The 7,796-nt window shown below is 40.2% G+C and overlaps 1 long non-coding RNA gene across 1 annotated transcript; it reads left to right on the top strand.

The window, feature by feature from the left end:
* The first annotated feature begins 4,807 nt into the window (after positions 1 to 4,807).
* On the top strand, positions 4,808 to 7,540 carry LOC146543535 (uncharacterized). Its single transcript, XR_014885992.1, has 3 exons — positions 4,808 to 4,883; positions 6,522 to 6,586; positions 6,660 to 7,540. It is a non-coding gene; the product is annotated as an uncharacterized LOC146543535 (long non-coding RNA).
* The last annotated feature ends 256 nt before the right edge of the window (positions 7,541 to 7,796 follow it).

Genomic DNA, 7,796 nt, shown 5'->3' with positions numbered 1-7,796 from the left:
GCAGTTCGGGCAGAAGAGCATGAATGGTGTAGGCCATGTTCTGCACATTCTGTAGACCAGCTTTCAAAGGACACACCTAAGGGATGGATGAATGACCAGCACATCTAGTTAGGGCCAGAATCACAAAGCTGTCTGAATGCCTGAATCCCTGTTATTCTCCTTCAATACATTTGTCAGTCTGCATCCTGTTTCTTTTCCTGGTCAAGTTGCATTCATTTGATATTATGTGTCCATCCACAAATTTCTTCCTTTGCTATACCGCACAGCTTCTATTTGTTATCAGGTTTTGACTCTTTAAGAGGCCTCTCTCACTGTAATTTGATCACATTTCAATAACAAATAAAGTTATATAATGGCTACGGACATCAACCATGTGCAATAAAGAACTGAAACTGAAAAGACACCAAACTCATATGGCTAAACTTCCTGCAAGCTTTGCTCAGCTCCAAATGAGTGAGAGAACAAGTAGATTCACACTTAGCCATGGTCCAGCTCAGCAACTTTGCGTAACCTGAACCTTTAAGATGGTCATTTATATTAGCTAGATTAGCTCTTCTTCAGTATCTGCACCAGCTGAAAAAAGACTGACCTATTAGACACACATATTCTTCATCTCTAGATGACAAACACATTCACATATACTCCCCACACTCCTGTCTTCCCCTACTAGGAGAGGGAGCTGCTGAATAGGAACATAGCACACATCCAACAGCGAGAACACAAAATTGAAAAGTGTAAGTGAAGTTTGAAGAAGGACTCTAGGCTTGTCTATTTCTGTTCTTAAGCCTTTGGTTTACAGATCCCCAAATATGAGATGCTCTACTCCAGATGTAATCTTTTACTGACTTTTTTTTGTAGTATGTTTGTCCCAACATTAGGAAGGAATGACTGTTCTGTCTGTGATGATGGCTGACAGGTATTGTAACTTAAAAAGTAGCAGCTTGGAAAACAACACAAAAAGATTTCAGACGACATGCTGCGGGGGGGAAATTATCATTTGCTAAAACAATGGAAATATTTGTCTTGGATTTGCCTTTTAAAAAATAACCTAAAACAGAAAAAAACCCTAAAAACATTGATATCAAAGAGCATTCCACAGTATCAAGAAAACACAGAAGTAAGACAATTTAATGCTTATACAAGACCTACTTTACTAAAAACAGACAACTTTAGCCTGCAGAAGTGTATTTTAGAAGCATATTCTAGATGCTGGGTTAATGTGAAACACGCAGATCACTGGAGCTTTGCTCTCATGACTTATACTGCTCTAGAAATGTAGAACACAAATAGTCTTACACCGACTTAAAAAACTGCACCCAGTTGAAATTCTGTATGTCAGTACGGGCCACACAAGCTCTGCATGACCAAGGGTATTGGCCGAGCAGGGCCCTGATGTACTCAAAGAAAACGCTGATTTCTTTTTATACATGTGCATATCATGTCCTGTACCAAAACCAGAGACAGCCCATCCATGCTGCATACACCTACTGTAACTAACTGGCTGCATCATCTTCTTTCTCCGCTGTCCGTGAACAGGCTGGGGATAAATTTCTGTGAAGTTCTGAAGAAGCCTGAAGGATTGCAAGGCAAGTGCTCTGGAGCAACAGTGCTTAAGGAAAGGCTTCAGCTCTACATCAGTTTAATGCAGTTGAAAGACTTAGGGTAATTGAGCATGTTAGTGTTCTTAGCCTGTGGTGACAGCAAGATAAGCTCTGCCATAGAAGTATAAATTACAATTTAAGCAAACTAGTTTTAGTTTGCATTAGAAACAGGTGAAAAGTGTAAAAAAAACTAGTTACCTCAGCTCAACAGAGAACAGCTGCTTGTGGAACTATGGTAACGCAGCTGGAGTTTATGTCCCAGAGCAGTAAAGCCCACATATGTCATAGAGGAGAGGGGAGGAGGAGTGCAGAGGAGGCTCGCTGTTTGCTGTTTTGATAGTGGACGAGAGCTCTTAATTCTCCCACATTTCAGCTCCTGTAATTTCAAGACACAGTAACAACACAGGATAAATTTGTCTGCTGAACCTCCTCTCCTGAAGCAAAATCTAAAATAAAATCAGCTTTGAAGAATTTTGTTTTAGACTATTGCACTTCGTGTATGTATCTTCTGCAGACAAGTAAGAAGAACCAACAATTAGAATGCCAGGGACATGCTAAGTTAGGGCATACGCTAAATTTATGCTGCTGATACTCTGGGATAACTCATTTAGGGACTTTTTCACAGGGAGAGGCATAATCTTTCTGGATAAAATCAGGTTAAACTTTTTCAGTCTGCTTCAGAGGGGCCGTCATTCTTTGAAATGGGACACATTTCTCATCTGCATACCAAAGCTGAATAAAAGCCAGATTTTAGCTTTCGTGAACGAAATTGCCAATTAAAAGACTTAGTTTGACTTCAGTGTCTATTATGGATCATTTTGTAGAAATCTTTAGGTTTCTCTTGGCTGAGGGGTATGCTTGCTCCTAAAGGAAGCCATCTTTATTTTTATTTTGTTCTTTAAACTTAATAATCATTATTTGCAGCATCAAAAAGAGGAGAATTCTGCTGACCAAGTAACCAGACATACATTAAGGTAAATACACCAAGCTAAAGGCCAAAACATTGGATTTTAACGTCCATAACAATAGAGATAATGTAAAACAAACAAAAAAAAAAACAATGATTTTAGTGCTCACATCACAAATGCAGCCGACTCGCATTCCGAGCAGCCTGGCAATGTGTGACAAACAGCAGTCGCTGCAGGCTGTGCTGGGAAAACCTAGGCAGTATTCACAATGGATTTGTTCAACGTTTATGTGCAACAGCAGTGCATGTTTGAGAGATCAAGTTATCACTGCCTTAAATCCCCAATCATGTTAACATACACTCCATAAACCAACTGGACAAGCAGACAACATGGAAAGCCTAAAGGTTAAGTACACATTATTGACCTCAAGGAAGCTGTGTTCTACAGATCATTAAATATGTTGTGCGCTTCTGTTTCAGCTGGTCACGCTGAAAAGTGCCCTGGGAACATTAAATAATGCTTAGATGTTCTACCTACATTCATGTGACACAAAATCAATACCTTTCCCCTAACCTTACTTGCTTAGATTATTCTCAGCTATCAGCTGCTTTTTTAAACCATAATGAGATGAATCATTTGCATGCATGCGTAGGTGTCCACTCATACATTTTCATGACACATCAACATAGGGAGCTCATTTTTATGTACACTCTGTCTACACTGGGGTACAGACTACTTAACATACAAAGCAGTACACGAGTTAGACAAGGTGGGTTGTTGTTGTTGTTTTTAACTTTTTTATTTTCTAGTTTATCAGCAGCACTGATGCATTTTAGTATCAGTGGGCATCCCCCACAGCGAGGGCCTCCAAGCAGGAGCAGCAAACCTCCTGGCCTGGCTGTGCTCCCTGTCCTGTGCCATGGTGGCACTGGATTCCATGCTAATACATGCATACACCATCCCTGTTTACTACAGGTGGGAAGCAAGACTCAGAACAAGAAGGCTGTGAAGTTCTTAGACCTGATGGCCACACTGTTTGCTGCACCTCTGCCTATCTCCTAATGGATGCACTGAGACCTCATACCACAGATCTCTCATGGGAGAAGGTGAAGAGCAGCCCTCCCTCAACAAGGCTCTTACAGAGCTTCTCAGATCCTTCATCTCACAAGCTGCAACCCAAGGCTGGGATTTACCCAGTGATGCCTGCTGAATCCTTGGGAAGAACAGCTCGTCTCCAACAATTTCATCAAAACACAGGAAGTTTTTAACAGGTATCAAATGGAACAAAAGAACATTTATGAGGATCGTACACCCTTGGGATACTCAGTTTTTTAACTCACAGTTTTCTTTTTTTTCTGTTTGGGGGTGCCCAAAGGAAAGGAAAACAGCAATTAGCACTATCTGTGGTCCATTAGGTGCCCGCCCAAACTCTCTGTGAACAGTGTGTTTAAAAATGCTTGGGATATTTTTGGCAGTAGCATTACTTTTTCTTTTGAAAATGACATTCTGACTTAATGCTTTTGCTTAAATCTCCACTCTCCTGTAACAAAACCTTTTCTTAGATTGGTGAAATTTTTGTCTTATTTCATTACATAACAACTAGAGGAAATGTACACACACCTCTGAAGTACTGACGTCCTCTAAGCTCAAAATCCCAAGCACTAGAAGATGTACATGCTAGAAGGTTGGGTTTGCCCATTGAAATCTGAACATTTCTGATACTGCATCTAATCCAATAATCACACCTGTACAGTGTAGCACTTATTGTACAGAATGGAAAACAAGTCCGGGTAAATGAGGAAAAGCAGTGATCTTGGCTTTACTGATCAGCTAACATCAACAGTGGCCTGGGAAGCCCAAGAACGTCAGGGTAAGCTCAGTATTTACTACACTTAGATGTCCAATGACAGAGTATTTCAAATCTAGTTCTACCCCTGTGAAAGTAATTGTGCTTTCCTTGAGATGTATTATTTTGATGTCTTCAGAGTCTCTAGATAGGGAGATTTTCATTGATATTTAAAAAAAATATGCTGAAGCTGCTTATTTCTCAAATCCGTTCACTTTCTCACTGTAAAAATATCACACGGAAAATTAAGAACACTGATTTGATAACGAAAACAGGGATACATTGAGATTAGGATGGAAACTACTGTGTCATTTCATTGCTCTGGAGATTAACATACAAAATCAGAAGCTCCAGGTACAGCTAACAGTGCGAGTGGAATCCCTTGAATTCACACTCTTTCAGATATATACAGCTGCTTTTGGTCTCTTCGTGAACGTATGGTACAGAGGGATGAGAAGTCAAAGCAAAGCACACCTGAACAGTACCCAGCGAATGGGATTTCTGACTGTTGAAAACCTCTGTGAACAGGTAAGCCCTAATTACCATTTCCACTTCTAAATGAAAAGCTGTAGCTGCTATTTATTTATGGATTCCTCTGAATACCAGCAAAGCTATGCCTTACTTTGAGTCCTGACTTGTGTTAACTCTCACTTGTTTGTAGATGTTCTTCTGTTCAGTGTCACATCAGATCTTGGCACAATAGGTGGACCCTAAATAGCAGTATTTTCAAACATATGAACATATTTCAAAGTACAGACCTTATCTTAGATCTCGAAGGAGGATCAAGGTGACTGATAAATATGCACTTAAAGCATCTGTCAGGTTCCAATGACACAGGTTTGAACTGGAGCAAAGCTACTGTTGTAGCACTCAAGTAGAGGTGTTAAAAAGATCATTTTCTATTTAACAGTTCCTCTTAAGGAAACTGTATAACACAGCAAGTTTCAGGCTGACCCATGAAAGTCAAGCACCGTTCCTGCAGCACAATACTCTACCAATCAGTATTGATGGCACAGTGGCAGATCATTTCACATGTCAACTCAAAAGATTGCACTCCAAATGAAACAAAAGTGCATTACTTTATCGTATACTAAGCTGCATTGCACAGCTGCAGTGGACCTATTCTAGGTAGCCAGAATAATTTAAATTTCCAAAAGAAAATGAAAATGATTTATTTTGCCTACTGAGAGATTCTTGATTTTTGTTAGTGTTAGAAGATATAGTGCTACCAGATACACCATTCCAGATCCTGTTTTGTTCCAGAGAACTTGATAATTACATATATTTTGCAACAAATAAACCAGTATGGCTGTATCTGTTGCTATCTAATAGATTCAGAATGTCTATACTCAATATTTCAATATCAGATGCCAGCAACAATTATTGGAAACACGTTACCAAATACAACAATCTCTAAATGATGAATATCATACTTTAAATAGACTTAAATATTTGAAATAGCTCCAATAGAGAGATTTATGAAATAACAGTAATGGCCAAGACTCTACAGATATCCATTTATATTGATAGATACACATACCACCTGTGCACAAACATAAATGCTTATATTAATATATCACCAGCAGATCTGGTAAATAACTTTTCTATCTAGGTTGCCTAATACTTGCAACATTAAACAACGCTTGTGTTCTCGCCTTTGAAAAGTTCTCACACCTCTATTGTGTGCAGGAAGCATTTGATATGCAGCCCTCCAGGTGGTGGAGTGCCTTTTCTTTGTCTCACCAAATCCCACTCAGATTTGGCAGAGATATAAAGCACAGAATCACAGTTTCCCCCTTCTCACTTCTGCAAGTGAGTCTGGCGGCTTGCCCAAGCCCCTGCAGCTCCCAGCACAGGCCTCTTTCACCACCAAAGGAACTGCAGCAGTTGATACTGCACTAAATATATCTCCAAGCCACAAAAAGCAGAAAGAAATGAGCATGCCCTATTCCCTAAACACAGCATTGACTTCTAGCAACTACTGCTCCCCTACTCACGGCAGCACACAGGGTAGTAGAGTTAAAGCTTGGGAGAAGAGGAAAGAAGGTAAGCAGAGAAACCTTGTTCTATCACCTCACCTCCCGAAGTAACCATCACTCCTCTTCCACTGTCATACACTGCTTCTTTCCAAATTTGTGTTCTCCTTTCATCCTTTCTGCTTTCTAGGCCTAGCTGCACAAGGAGGAATGGTTTGCTGGATCTCAGCTTGTTAGCAGAAGCACCAAGAGCAGGTGAAGTTCTGTTTAGCCTCGTGCCCATCTCACGCACTCAGGGAAATAACCAAATTTTCCACATTGTTTCTAGATTTGTTGTGCAACAATTTCAAGTAGGTGGCCAGCTGAAGAAAGCAGGGACAAATCAAAAGGCCACCTTGGGAAATCTACAAGGTGAAAACAATGATATACCCAGGAGAGTCCAGAGGCCCACCAGCACAAGAGCCTGACATCTTTGGAGAACATCTCTGCACAGCGTCTGCATGCAGCTCAGAAGGAGTTCTCAGCCTCCACATTCCTTTGTTGCACACGATTGCAATGTCTAAGGACAGTAATAACAAAGCATCTCTGTACAACAGGTTCACTCATGTGCAAGATAAAGGACAAGCACTGTTTTGCTAATATGAAAATTCAAGGTGTGCAGGTCTATTCAGTACATTTCAAGGAATTGTTACTAACCAGATAAGTGTCAGCTTAGTTTCATGCTATTTTTTATTTTGACTTATGCTGATTTTTAATTGGGAAATGGCTTTAAAAATCTTTAGAACAACTTAATTACAAAGTTAAGCACAGAAAACCTGTCAGGATAACGTAATTCAGCCCCTTGTGGCTATGCACTGTGATATAAAGAAACATGAGAGAGATCCACAGAAATCACAACTGCATTTCAATGCTGAAACTTTGATTTCAGTAGATGTAACACCAGTGACAAGAAAGCAAAATAAAAATCAAATGAGTTGCCCTTTCTCAACCAAACTCCAGACATACTGTCTGCACCCACAAATATATCTGATCTACTTTGTCAGGGCTGCTTAAATTAGATCTGTAACTTCAGGAGCATCCCTGCTGGCCTACCTGGGGCCGAGTCAGGGGTGAGGAATAGCACATCCTCAGAACTTTGTGCAGAAGGTGAGGCTGCTGGAGCATTTGTACCCGGAGGTGAGAAGCCTTCATCTTCCTTTATCTTCCTTCTATCACAAGGAACAACATCACTCAAGTGTAAGGTTATTGCATACGCTTTTGTGGACTGATTTCTGTAGCATAGCAAGCTCTAGCTACTGAGGATGAAAAACAAAGTATATTAATATCTTAACATTTTTCATGTTGCAGTGGCAACAAAGCAAAACAAAAAAGGCAGGTACCATTTCAGCCATAACCTACACAGGTACTTAAATTTTCTCATTACTTGACTCTGTGGATTTAACTCCAGGCACCTTCCTAAGAGCCT

Source organism: Meleagris gallopavo, chromosome 12 (assembly GCF_905368555.1).
Source record: "Meleagris gallopavo chromosome 12, MGAL_WU_HG_1.1, whole genome shotgun sequence".
In the NCBI taxonomy this organism is placed as follows: Eukaryota; Metazoa; Chordata; class Aves; order Galliformes; family Phasianidae; genus Meleagris; species Meleagris gallopavo.
Note: the sequence above shows the minus strand (reverse complement) of the source record. Positions and strands in the feature narration are given on the sequence as shown.